This window comes from Salarias fasciatus, chromosome 23 (genome assembly GCF_902148845.1).
Source record: "Salarias fasciatus chromosome 23, fSalaFa1.1, whole genome shotgun sequence".
NCBI lineage: Eukaryota > Metazoa > Chordata > Actinopteri > Blenniiformes > Blenniidae > Salarias > Salarias fasciatus.
This window is the reverse complement of record NC_043766.1, coordinates 34,239,760-34,253,318: the sequence shown is the minus strand read 5'-3', so window position 1 is coordinate 34,253,318 and position 13,559 is coordinate 34,239,760. Positions and strand designations below refer to the sequence as shown.

At 43.1% G+C, this 13,559-nt stretch overlaps 1 pseudogene; it reads left to right on the top strand.

Annotated features, from left to right (window-relative positions):
• The first annotated feature begins 645 nt into the window (after positions 1-645).
• LOC115381300 (protein Hook homolog 1-like) lies at positions 646-11,351 on the top strand (annotated as a pseudogene).
• The last annotated feature ends 2,208 nt before the right edge of the window (positions 11,352-13,559 follow it).

The following is a 13,559-nucleotide window of genomic DNA, read 5'->3' as shown; positions in this document are numbered from 1 at the left end:
TAAAGTTGCTTCCATTCAAGTTAAGAAGCTGATTTTATTTAAGTAAATGATTTTTTTTTTTTCACAACGATCTTCTGGATTTTTTTTTAACTCTCCTGTCGTGTTCAGGTCAAATCAGACCGATTTACAACTTAAAACCTTCATAAAAGTTGTGTTTTACATCTTATTGCCTCAAGGCCTCATGATATCCTCCATGCTATGCAATTATACATATAAAAGTGATTATCATCACTTTCATTGATTTTTGAGTGTTTTAATCAATCTTGTTACACCTGTTGTGTTCCCGGTCAAAAGTGACCGCCATAAGAAATGAATGGGTAACCAGAATATATTCATCCATCGGACAGAAAATATTCCTATAAACAGCTCACTCAGTCACTCACTCAGTCACTCACCAGACTGAACAATGTCTTTTGTGGGTACATCTCTTTCTCGCGCTTATGTGCCGTTCCTCTCACGTGAACCAAAACAATGTATCAAATCTTCACACAGACTAGACAGGTTTCTGTTATGTGAAGTCATCTCTTTCCCGCGCCTTTGTGCCAAACTCCCATGTGAACCACACCTTCCAGACTAATCATGGTATCATCTTCACACAGACCACATATATGATTGATGTCTGCCTTGCACTCCTTTCTGAGCACAATGCGTAGGCGGCTGACCAAGAGGTTCTCTGTCGAAGAGGTTCTGGTCAAGATTTTTGGACAGTATGAAGAGGGCACTGAAATTGAGCCAGAGATAGAGGAGGATGTCTCAGAAGAGGAAGACAACTCAGATTTTGATCCAGACTTTGAGGAGACAGACCAGTCAACTGATGGAGATGGAGAGGCATCTGAAGATCAGACACCTGAGGAGACTTTCTGGTCCAAGAGTGGACACTTGCTCTGGGCTTCAGTCCACCAGGACAGAGGAAGTAGAGCGACAGTGGAAAATATCATAAATATGACGCCAGGGCCAACTCGCTATGCAGCATCTCATGTGGATGACATCAAGTCCAGCTTCCGAGTCCATTGAGGGAATTATACTGGACATGACAAACCTGGAGGAGAAGTGTGTGTTTGGGGACACCTGGAGAGAAATCGACCTGGTAGACCTCCAAGCCTATTTAGGTCTGTTGATTTTAGCGGGAGTACATCGCTCAAACAATGAGGATTTGCTCTAACCTGAGTGTCAGATGCCACTCATGTGCATGAATTCAAGTACACACACACACACACCTTCATGTTGAGTTTCATCTTTGGTTTTCCATTGACACACCCATAATTGTAATACATTTCTGTGCCCGTTTGTATATTTACTGCAGTTGTTTTATGTCTATTTCCATGAATTCATGTCAAATGTCACTTTTCACAGTTAAGGAATGTTTCATAAAAGTTTGCTAGTGAAAAATGATTTTTGTGCTATTTTAAAAGCTGTTAAAACAGACCGGTCAATTTTGACCGGGAACACTAAAGTAAGGGGCAGGAGATGAACACGACAGGAGGGTTAATGGAATGAAATGAAATAAAGTACTGTGAATCCTCTAATAATGACCTGTATTCCATTAAAAGCCGATCCTTTAATGATCTTTGAAGAAAGCTCATAAAAGCTGCCTCCGAATATGAATGTAGCAGCATAGAGGTGTCTTCTATGTGCTGCAAGCAGGCCAGTGCTGATTGGCTGCTGATGAGGTGGCCCAGTATAAAAGCAGAGCTCCTCCCTCCCATCTTCCTTTGTGCCCCTGCTGACTGACGCGTCATTTCCGGGTCAGAGGTCGCTGACTGACAGGTATGGCGGCACACTGCTTCGCTTGATGTCTCTCTCATCATGCTAAGGCATGGGTGTTTGCTTGCAGGGTGCTGCTCTGTGCTGCTTTAGGTGTGGCTTCAGGCACTGCTGCATTGTTTGGCTGTGGTAGGTGTTCTCCCTCTCTCTCTGCAGTGTATTAGATGCTGTCCTGTGGCTAATGCTAGTGTGGTCGCAGGTGAGGTGCTGGTGGCTGGAGCCCTCGCTCCCTCCCTTAGTGTGTGTGTGTTCTCACTGCTGTGAAAGGTATGCTCCCCTCATATGTAGCACCATATTCACTTGCCACATCATTAGCAATTACAGCAATAATCATCCTTCCTTTGATCCAGGTGCTCCTGTCATCTGTTCCTGGGGTCATTGCTGCCTTGTCTCCAGTGTGCTTTGTCTCCAAGCCTGCTAGTCTGGAGCCACTCATCCCAAGCTCATCTGTGTCACGGCAGCAGCCGTGTGGCTACTGTGAAATGTAGAGCTCTATGAGACGAACGCGCGAGTGTTGGTTTGATCTCTCTACAACATTCCTGTGGGCCGTAGCGACTGTTCTGTTTTAGACGTTTTTTGGGATATAGGTGGCGCTAGAGAGCGTTTTTGGGTTTTATAAAATTTTTCGCCGGTCGTGATACGTGTCCCTCCTGTTTGAACCCAAATTTGACCCCCTAAACATGCACGAAAACTCGCCCAATTTGGCACGCATAAGAATAATCAACGAACGAAAAACAATAGAGACCTTGCCCTCCGGGCTCGGTCCCTAATAAGACTTGAATTCTTTCTGCTCCCTTTCATTCTTGGTGACTGTATTTACATGGAACCTTTTTATTTTACAACTGAATGAAATTAAAAAAAAAAAAAAAAACTATTCAAATGGATGGAAAAGACAAAACAAGACAGAATGAGATCTAACTTGTATCAGATATGCTGGTTTGACTTGAATTTATTTATTTGTCAGCTATGTGTGCATCTGTATTTGTCATGTGTTTTTCAATGTGGCCCCTGCTCATAAACAATGACTGAATTCAAATCAGATCAGTTCAGTTCAGTTGATTTAATTTCATTTGATGTGATCTTCAGTTATGTTTTTTTTTTGTTGTTGAAGTCTGAGGGTGAAGTCGTAATCACTGTCAGTGAGATAAATGGTATCTCTAAACCAGTGGGAGATGTAGCTACTTGATTAAAGTTCCTCGGGAGTTCTTCAGGTCGTTCTGCTAATATAGCAGCTGTAACTCACTGCTTCAGTTACCAGGTACTTTCTACTACTTTACTGAAATCTGGAGGAACATCAGAGACATCATCCACTGCTTTAAACAAAAGAGAAGTTGTTTACTGAAAATGAAGAGCAATGCTCTCAAATTAATTCTTCATTACAGTTCCGGTTGCTAGTTACTGCTGGCAAAAGATGCTAAAACGAGTTCGAGGTACTGTTACGTTTCCCCAAACCAAGACCTAAGTAAATTAGGCAGGGCGTCGTATTAAAGAGAAACTAACAAGGAAAACCACCACCAAAAGAAAGACAACTTCCACAAAGGGGGTTCCAAAAGGAGGTAGTGTGATCTCCACACTACCCCCCCACTAAATCTACAAAAATGATAGAAGGAAAGATGTGGTGGGACAACTCAAGAAACTGAACGGTGTTTCTGAAACAAATTATATCCCTTCAAACTTAATAAACACTCAAATACTCAGAGACCACTGATGGTGTAGCCTCTGTCATCCCAAAAGCCAAACTGAGGCAAAACTCACTCCTCTTATAGGATTAGGAGCAGGTGTGGAGTCCAGCAGGTGAGGCTCGTTAACCCTGAGTCTCCACTCAAACAAAACACTAAACAATTCCATTTTAAATGTACTGGAGCCAAAAATAAAAATATATATTATCAAATATTTTCATCACAGTACAGTTGACGTCTTTAATGACGTTACATCACTAGTTACTACAAATTAAGACTCGGTTATGAATTTCCATTAGCTAAAATTACTGGAGTGGTCATCAGAAATCTGTACTTTATTATAGTTACTTCTTTAGGAAATAGTGTCCTTACTAAATGTAACTGTGAATCAGAGATCCAACACAGTTATAGCAACTAGTTACTTCTTTAAATAGTAGCTGTGTGGCTTTGTTGAAATTTAGTACTGATTATAGTAACAGTTTATGCATTAGGCAGCTGAGAAGTTACTTTCTACTGAACGCAAACTAGTACTTGATTACTGACTGACTTAGACTGATAGTTGCTTCTCTAGTTAGAGAAAATTATTGCCTTTTTTGTAAGTAAGAGCGGAACGAGACTCGACTGTTTCTTCAAACTCTGAACCTGATTACAGTTATAGGTACCAGGTAATTAAGTGGTGTAATTTAAAGTAAAAGAAGGTAAATATTATCTTTTTATGTGTGAAACGTTTGATAAGTTCACTTCATTTAACAGATTTGGTGTCACTGCAGAGTTTCGCTTCACTTTCTTCTTCAACATCTGATACAAAGTTCACTGTGAGAACATCTGGAGGAAAACAAAACACCAAAATGTCTCATGTTTTTTTTCTTGTGCACATTAAAAATATGACTCTACTATCAGCTCAGAGACTTGTGAGAGTTTCTCCCGTTGGCGTGGGCGTGCAGCATCAGCGTGTTTTATCAGGTTTGATGTCAACCCTTGGGGTTTTCTGGGTCCTGGGACCACTGACATACTCTCCCTCGAGCAAGCTGAAATCACACCCCTGGGCCAGTGGATCTCACACACACACACACACACACACACACACACACACACACACACACACACACACACAGAGTCTTGTATTTCTATCCTTGTGGGGACCGTCCATTGACTCCCATTCATGTCTGGCCCCTAACCCTAACCCTGACCCTAACCCACACCACAACAAAGCCTAACCCTAAAGAAATGTTTTTGCACTTTTACTTTTTTCAGTAACAACAACATGGTCAAGAAAACACTGTTTCTCCTACTTAGGACTGGAAAAAGGTCCCCACAAGGCACGTCGTTCCTGGTTTTGCTATCCTTGTGGGGACATGTGGCCCCGACAAGGATAGAAATACAAAAACACACACACACACACACACACACACACACACACACACACAGTTCAGCACTTGCTCACACACACTGAGTCGTGCTTGGCGAAGGATTCCCATCGTTTTAGAGAAGCATCCCATTAAAAGTGCATGAGTGTGTCTGTCCAGGAATCAAGACACCCAGCCCGCTGCTCTGCCGATAGTTTTGCACACATGTGTGCATGTGCGTGTGTGTGTTATTTATTCATGTACTGTTGAATAATTGTATTGTATTCTTCATATTATGTATTCTTCATATTATGTTTATCTAGTAGTCATTATCTTATGTTATTTAGTACTATTCATATTATGCATGTTTTTGGTTGTGTGTGTACTCATGGGTGGACAAAACAATGTACTCTTTCAGGTTTGCCTGTCTGTCATTTTTCATTTTTACGACAGCCTCTTGGCAGCTGGACAGTTTGTTTTTAAAGCTAAGACTACAGGTCAATTGTCTCTCTGTCTCGCTCTTGCGCAAATGAGGCTCATTGGACAAGAAATGTGACACTATGATTTGTTGCACAACACCTGGCATTTGGGAAGGATGGATGGAGACTTGATGGAGACTTGATGGAGGCTGATAGGGCCTCCTCAGGGGTCACGGACATTGACCTTTGTAGGGAGGGGGGAAGAGAGTCAATTGAGAAACAACGAATGGTTTTGAGCAATTGTGTTTTGACGAAGAGTCAACTAAGAAGCAACACACAGTTTAGAGCAATTGTGTCTTGACTTGTGTCGGTCTGACTGCCGGAGGTTTTTTTTGGGAATAAAGTCCTCCTTTTTGCATCCTGACTCCGACTCTGCCTGATTATTCCGAGGAGAACTACGATTGAAGACTTCAAGAACCAAGAGTGGATATACTTGAGGATTTTACGGTTTTCTGGAATATATGTTTGCGGTTTTTCTTTTGTATCGCAGATGGCCTAGGATACTTTTTAAATAAAAATCCACAACATATTATTGGTGAGCCAGCCAGGAGGAGTAACCGGAGAGTGATTTTTATCTGTGGAGGAGGACCGACTCAGCACACTGTGGCCACAACAATTGGTTGCCTCTAGTGGTAAGAGGAAATACAGCAGATCACATAAGCTTCAGTGGACACCGTAATGTGGCGTGGGCAGAATTAAGAAAACATTTTCCCGAAAAACTGGACCCATCCAAGCTGGAGGGAGAGATGTTGTCGGATACAGAATGCCCTGCCAAATTCTTACGGGATTTTCAAAGAAAATGGAGGGAGGAGACGGGGAGTGCCTGGAATGTCAATGAAACTACTCAGTGCCTCTTCAAAGTAATGGTGAAGAAAGCCATGCCACAAGAAGTTCAGAAAAGACTGGAAGGAGTCGTTGGACTCATGAAGATGGAGTGGCCATTATTTTCTGAACATGTGGTGCATTTTGTGGAACAATGCAGAAAAGAAAAACAAAGAGAAGATGATCTGAGTAAAGAACTGACAAACAAATTGACACAACTGCAGCTTGGAGAGCTGTGTAAGCAGAAGAAGGAAAAAGCCAAAATACAGACTCCCGTTGTGACAGTCAATCAAGAGCAAGGATCGAACCAGGTGGCGGTGCAACAGCCTAATGTAAGAACGCCTCCGGCTCTGAAAATGACAAAACCACATCAAGATCCGGCTGTTGATGCAGTGATGTCAACATTACCACCAATACATGTGCATGTAAACACCAGAGAAGAAGCATACAGGCCGGCACAAGGGAGAGGTTGGCCGAGACTGAGGGGGAACATGATGCGTCGAGGTGGAGGAAGAAATGTGGAAAGGCCTTAAGAGCAATTTCTAGTGGTTTGGTGTACAGTTTCTTAAGAAATGGGTTTGTTTCAAGTTTTTTTTCCAGCCATTTGGCCTTGATGATTTTCACAATAAGAGATGAAGCAGTTCATGTTCATTTGAATGAAGTTCAGTCTTAAGTTGTCGAGTTGGAACAAATTTATTTCTGGATTTTATGTTCCTTTAATTGATTATATTTGGACATTCTTTTTCACTGAGGTGTGTGTTCATTCCTACAGAAACTGCTCAGACCAGGTTGTTACGCTGGAAGCCTCCATGGAAACCTACAAGCGTAAACCTGAGAATCTGGGTGATCAGAAGCGCCAGATGAAGCTTTTGGAGGAAAACACGTTATACATGCAAAACACCAAGAGCCTGGAGAAAGAGCTCCGCAAGGCCAATGTTGCCCGTACACAACTCAAGACCTACAAGAGACAGGTAGATTACATGCAGACTATGGCATGATGGAAAACGAGTCATCGGACCCATCGCTGCGCTGTAGCTACGAATGGATGTATTCGGGGATCTGCGTTGTTGTGTTCATGCTCGGTTTCCTGTTTTAGGCTTGAGAGCTTCACAAGAAGTTGTCGGAGGAGACGAGGCGAGCAGACCATCTGGTTTTTGAGATGAAGAGATTGGAGGAAAAGCATGAAACCATAATGAAGGAGAAAGAGGTGAAGGAGTTTTGTGAGCAGTTGTTTATAGTGTTGGTAGCGTTGTTGTGATAAGACACCTTGATACATAAAGCTGTTGCTGATCTTTACCCAGAGGATCATCGTTGAGAGAGACTCTTTGAAAGAAATGAACGAAGAGCTACGTTGCACTCAGGCTCAGCAGCACCAACTCTCCCAAGCAGGTATCTCATTGCTAAGTCGTATTGTAAGGGGACCATGATGCTGAACAGCCACTTTCTTGATATATTTACTCTGAAGCCCATCCAGTACAGGTAATGTACTTCTTCTCTACATTTGTTTTTTATATCTTTATTTGTGTAGAATGGTTTGTCGACGTCGGCTTCTTGTGTATGTTTAGAGAGAAATTCATCAACCTGCAGTACGAGAATAAGATGCTGAGAGTGCAGCAGAAGGAGCATGAGCAGGAGAAGATTGCAGCTCTGCAGGCCCAGCTGGAGGAAGCTCATAAGTCTTGCAGTGAACTGGTTACGGAGAACAGGTTAGCGGAGTTAAAGTCACTCACAGGTGTGGAGCAGGGATTTTTCCCTCGTTGGTAAATGTTCTTATCCTCTGCCCTGCATGGTGGTAAATGTTCAGATTGGGTCGGGAGCAGATCAGCAAGGTGCAGCAGCAAGTGGAGGACCTCCAGAAGGCTCTGCAGAGCCAGGCAGACAAACCTGACGATGTAAGTGAACCATGCATCCTTGGCTCACACAGTTAGTCTGAGGCTCTTTGACCTTGTGCTGGCATAGATTACACTGGAGATGCTTGTCTAAAGCTCAAGGCCCCTAGAGTATGTAATCTATTGATTTGTTCACTGTTGAGTGCTTTAATCACATTTGACCTTGTCCTTTGATTTTTAGTCAAAGTTGAAGCGGAAGCTTGACGCACACATGTAAGTGCTGGCCTGCTCTGATAAAGCTGGCAAACAAAAATGGTCCCTCTTGTTTTCCAGTAGAGGGAGGTAATGAAACACTTTTTTTTCCTCTTCAGGGTTCAGCTGAACGAAGCTCAGGATGAAATCATGAAGAAGAAAGAGCTCCTCGAAGACCTTCAGCCTGATAACTCAAACCTGTAGTTTTGATATATTTTTTTTCTCTACTATCTGGATCCTCAGTAATTAAAGACACAAATGATTAAAATAGAATCAATGTTAAATAGAAATGTTTTCAAATTTAGGTGAAAAACATTTGAATGCAGCGAAATTAATGAGTAGTTGATTTGAAATGGGTGGATGCCGGTGGTGTTGGAACCAAAGCTTCTTTCGACGTCTCATGGTTTCATGTTTTCAGCTTTGAAGCTGGATGAGCTGATGGCTGCTCTCAAGAAGAAAGACGATGACATGCGGGTCATGGAGGAGAGATACAAAATGTATCTTGAAAAAGCTCGGACCGTAAGCACTCTTTTTGAGTTAGATTTTCATACGCCGTTCATTTCAAGCTTATTGTGTTGATTGTCTTTGTCCCATTTCTTTTTTTTTTTTTTTTTTTTTTCCCTTGTCCTGTTCAGCAGCTGGGGAGTGCAATATTGTATGATTGTAGCCTTTTACTATCTGAACAGATTTTAATGTTAGCAGCAGGACGACACTGAATCTCCTCCTGCTGCTGCCTTTATTTAAAGCTGGCGTCCGGCATGGCTGCCGGACAGGACCGGGACGGAAACGCTCAGAGAGCGAGAGAAAGAAAGAGAGAAAGATAGAGAGATAAAGACAGGGAGAAGGGGGGGGGGGCACAACCTATGTACACATTCACGATGCAAAACAGTGTTGTCGACGCACCACACATAACCAAGAATCATCATCACCAACAATCGTCATCACCAACAACAATCTAGAAAACACCGAAACAGAGCTGACAACCAACGCAAAAACTCCCCCTGACGAACCATATTAGTGAACAGACCAGGCCACAAAAATAAAAAGAGGTGTAGGGAAGGAAGGAAATGCAAAGACACCACAAACCATTTTTTTTTTTTTTTTTTTTTTTTTTTGTGAGAATAGAGCTAGCAGTAACTAGTAGTAAACTCGGGGCGTGCAACAAGAGAGGGCTACTACAAAGCACCATTAGTCTAACCACCACAAGAAGACAAGGTAACCCAGTATGTGAAGAGTGATTAAAGATTAGAGTAATCGTGCAAATGTGATGGTGATAGTGAACATGCATATATGACCTCTGACCCCTGAGAAGGTCAGAAGCAGGCCAGAGAGGCCCTCAGAGCCCAGACAGCCGGCGGTCATCCCAGAGCCCGGATCCAAGCCGCTCCCCCAGGCAGACGCCCACGCTCCGGTTCAGAAATGGGGCAGAGGAAAGCCCCGGCCGGGGACCCCGGCGGTCCAGGGGCCCGGGCCCCGCGGAGCCACGACCGGCAGGAGCCGGTCCACCCCGGGCGCCGGACGCCCGGGGCGGGCAGAGCCGAGAGCCCAAGGCTCAAGTGCATGTGTGTGCGTGCACACACATGCACACACGCACACACACACACTCACACACACTCATCCCTAAACCAAACGTACTCACATTCTGATACACTCACACGCTAGCAAGCACACACACACACACACACACACACACACACACACACACACACATTCCACCCTACCCCAAACACACTCACATTACCACGTCATCCAACCGTCATGTCCTGTGGGAGACCCTCCCGGAAGGCAAGGGAACACCGGACCCCACATCCAGGACCCCCCGCCACCCACAACCACCGCCCCCACCCCCAAACCCCGCCGCTGCAGACAGGTATGCACCCCCCAGAGCCAGCAGCCCCCCAAACCACAGCCGGTCCAAACCCCCGGCCTGTGGGGAAACAACAGCCTCCCCCCGGCCCCCCACCAGAAGGAACCCGGAAACGGGGGCGCAGAAGACCCCATTGCCCCCTCCCTCCCCCTCGCCTCGTGAGTGTTGATGGAGTATATGTTGTTTGCGATTAAAATTGAGGGGCAGTAACCACACCGTGCCGCGAGTGAGGCCAAACGAGCAGTCTCATCCACCTGAACAGCCCCACCCCCGACACAGCGCGCCAAGACCCCCGACGTGTGTGTTTGTATGTATTTGGTCGTGTTAAATGACTAAGTGCAATTAAGACTGAGAGGCGAGCCACTGAAGGGTGCAGTGATTGGGGTCACTTAGATGGCCCCCTCCACCACACCCTACCTGATAAGCCCGCCTCCCAAAGCCCTACGTGTGTGTGCATGAGAGCGGGAGGAGAGGGGGGTCCGGGGATGCCGCAGCACCCCCGTCACCCAGGAGCCCCCAGATGAAGGACCGGGTCAGGAGTCTTTGTCCCATTTCTGCTGCTGACAGGTGATTAGAGCACTCGACCCCAAACTGAATCCTGCCACTGCAGAGATTCAGGCGCTGAGGATCCAGCTTGCGGACCAAGACGCACAGATCCTCAATCTGGAGGTAAACCTCATCTTTTTTTTTTTCTTTTTTTTTTTAATTTGTGTCATGAGTATCCAACGCTTCCTAATGTGACTGTTTCCATTTGCCTTGCAGCGCCAGTGTGAGCAAGCCAGGCTCCGAGAGCCTGAGGAGAAACTCATTGTTACAGCATGGTACAACAAGGTACGTAACGGCATGTCCAGCTCGGAAATATCCAGAAGATGTTTTACTTCTCAACACGTAGCATATGAAATTGAAACTCGCGAAGCTTTATTGTATTTGTGATGATTCTAGTCTCCAGTTTAAAAAACGGGAAAAACTTCTGAGCCCAGACACAGCAAAGCCATTGCAGATGTGGAAACGGGAGGGAGATTTGCAGCTTCAACAGAATTGACTATTAAACTTTGGGGAAAAGGAACTTTTTCTTTTGCAGTCTGTTATTTGTTGTGTAAAGATGCACCTGTATTCACAGCCTGTCTTTTGCAACCTCATGGACGCCAACTTTCTCCGTTTTGTAGAGCCTGAGCTTCCAGAAATTGGCCATGGAGTCGCGTCTCGGGGGCTGCGCCGCCTCCACTTCATTCCTGTCGCAGCAGCATCAGGTGTCCAACGCCCCATGCCAAGCGCCCCCCATCAACATGCCTGCCACCTCTACCTCCAAATAGATCACATGACCCCCACATCTGATCATCTTCTCAGCGCCTCGGACACCTGGGCCCTCAAGTGACCTTACGCTCATCTGCTTGCAGCTTAGTGGGAGGAATCCATATGTAACAGGTTGTGGCTATGGGTGAATGTTGCCCGCAATCACTTTGAGTGATGATTCTTGCTGACGGTTCATTCAAACTGTCGTTTGTGTATCATCATAATCAGACCTAGGGGCAGGAGGTAGTGGCAGTGTCATGTTTGTGTGAGTAAATGATTAGTCATGTATTGTCAGGAATTTTAAAGATTCACTCATTTTTGAAAGGAGTTTAATTATTAACAAGAAAACCAAAGTTAATTTGTTAATTAATTAATTTGAATGAATGAATGAATGAATTTATTTCGAACATGCAAAGGAAAATGGAAAATAGGTTATCACCAAAAACAAGAACAAACACATTCATAATAAAATTAAAAGAAAACGAAGACTGCATCAACGGCCTACATGTGTTACAGATCTGCATGTTCGAAAAGGAGTAGGAAGAAGTTAAACTTATTTAATCCTACCCCTTATATCCACACCCCCTACAGTGATATTATAACTTAACTTAACACACATACACACACACACACACACACACACACACACACACACACACACACACATATGTATATACACAGTCATACACATTTGTTTGCTTGTTTATTTTTAATTGACTTTCATTACCGCCCTGGGTCAAACTGCTGTTCTTCATCCCTATATTTATTTAAAAGTTGTGTTATTAATATTCTTTTAAATATGCCTATGGTTTTACTTTTCTTTAATTCATCTGCTAAACTGTTCCATATTTTAACTCCTGATATTGACAGACACATACTTTTTAGTGTTGTTCTGGCATGATGTATTTTAAAGTTCAGCTCCCCTCTTAAACTACAACTTCCTTCTCTTTCCGTAAACAGATTTCTTATGTTGTCTGGAAGTAAATTATTTCTCGCTTTGAATATTATTTGTGCTGTTTTAAACTGGATCATATCTTGAAGTTTCAGAGTTTGTAATTCTAGAAAAAATCTGTTTGTGTGGTCTCTGAATCCTGCTTTATGGATGAATCTGATGGCCCTTTTCTGCATTTTCATCAGTGTTTGGAGATTACTTTTATATGTGTTTCCCCATACCTCGAGGCAGTATGACAAGTATGGCAAGGTTAATGCACAATATAAGATATAAAGTGCTCTCTGGCTGAAAATTTGCCTTGTTTTTCCCAGGACGGCAATGCTCCGTGCCAACTTCCTCTGAACGTATTTGATATGTGGCTTCCAGCAGATTTTGTGGTCTAGAATTACACCAAGGAATTTGATTTCATTAACTCTTTCTATGTTAACATTGTCAACGTTTAATTTTACATTTACATTTATACTTCTATGTCCAAATAACATAAAATTTCTTTTGTTCAGATTTAAAGACAGCTTATTTGCTTTAAACCATCTATTAACATTATTCATTTCCGTTGTAATTACCTCCAAAAGCTGCTGTAATTCCACACCACAGTAAAAAATATTTGTGTCATCTGCAAATAACACAAATTTTAATACCTTGGACACACGGCAAATGTCATTTATGTACATTATAAATAGTTTTGGTCCCAAGACTGATCCTTGAGGGACCCCACAAGTAATGTCCATAAGATTCGATGTAGTCTGATTAATATGTACAAATTGTTGACGGTTTTGTAGATAGCTCTTCAACCAATGCAAAACATGACCTCGGATACCATATTTCTCTAATTTTCTTATTAGTATATCGTGATTAACTGTATCAAATGCTTTCTTGAGATCTAAGAACACTCCCAGTGCGTACTTCTTTGTGTCAATAGAATCTGTTATTTCTTCTACCAGTTCTATAAGGGCCATTGTTGTTGATCTATTGTTTCTGAAACCATACTGACTATCAGTTAGCAACTTGTATATCTCAACAAACGCATCAAATCGTTTTATGAATAATTTCTCTAGTATTTTGGAAAACTGGGAGAGTATTGAAATTGGTCTGTAATTACTGAAGTTATGTTTGTCGCCTGCTTTGAATATCGGAATAACTTTTGCAATTTTCATCTTATGTGGGAATATTCCTTTTTGGAAAGACAGGTTGAAAACATACGTTAGTGGTTTTGCAATACCATCAATGACTTTCTTCACAGTTACCATGTCAATATCATCCCCGTCTGTACTGGTTT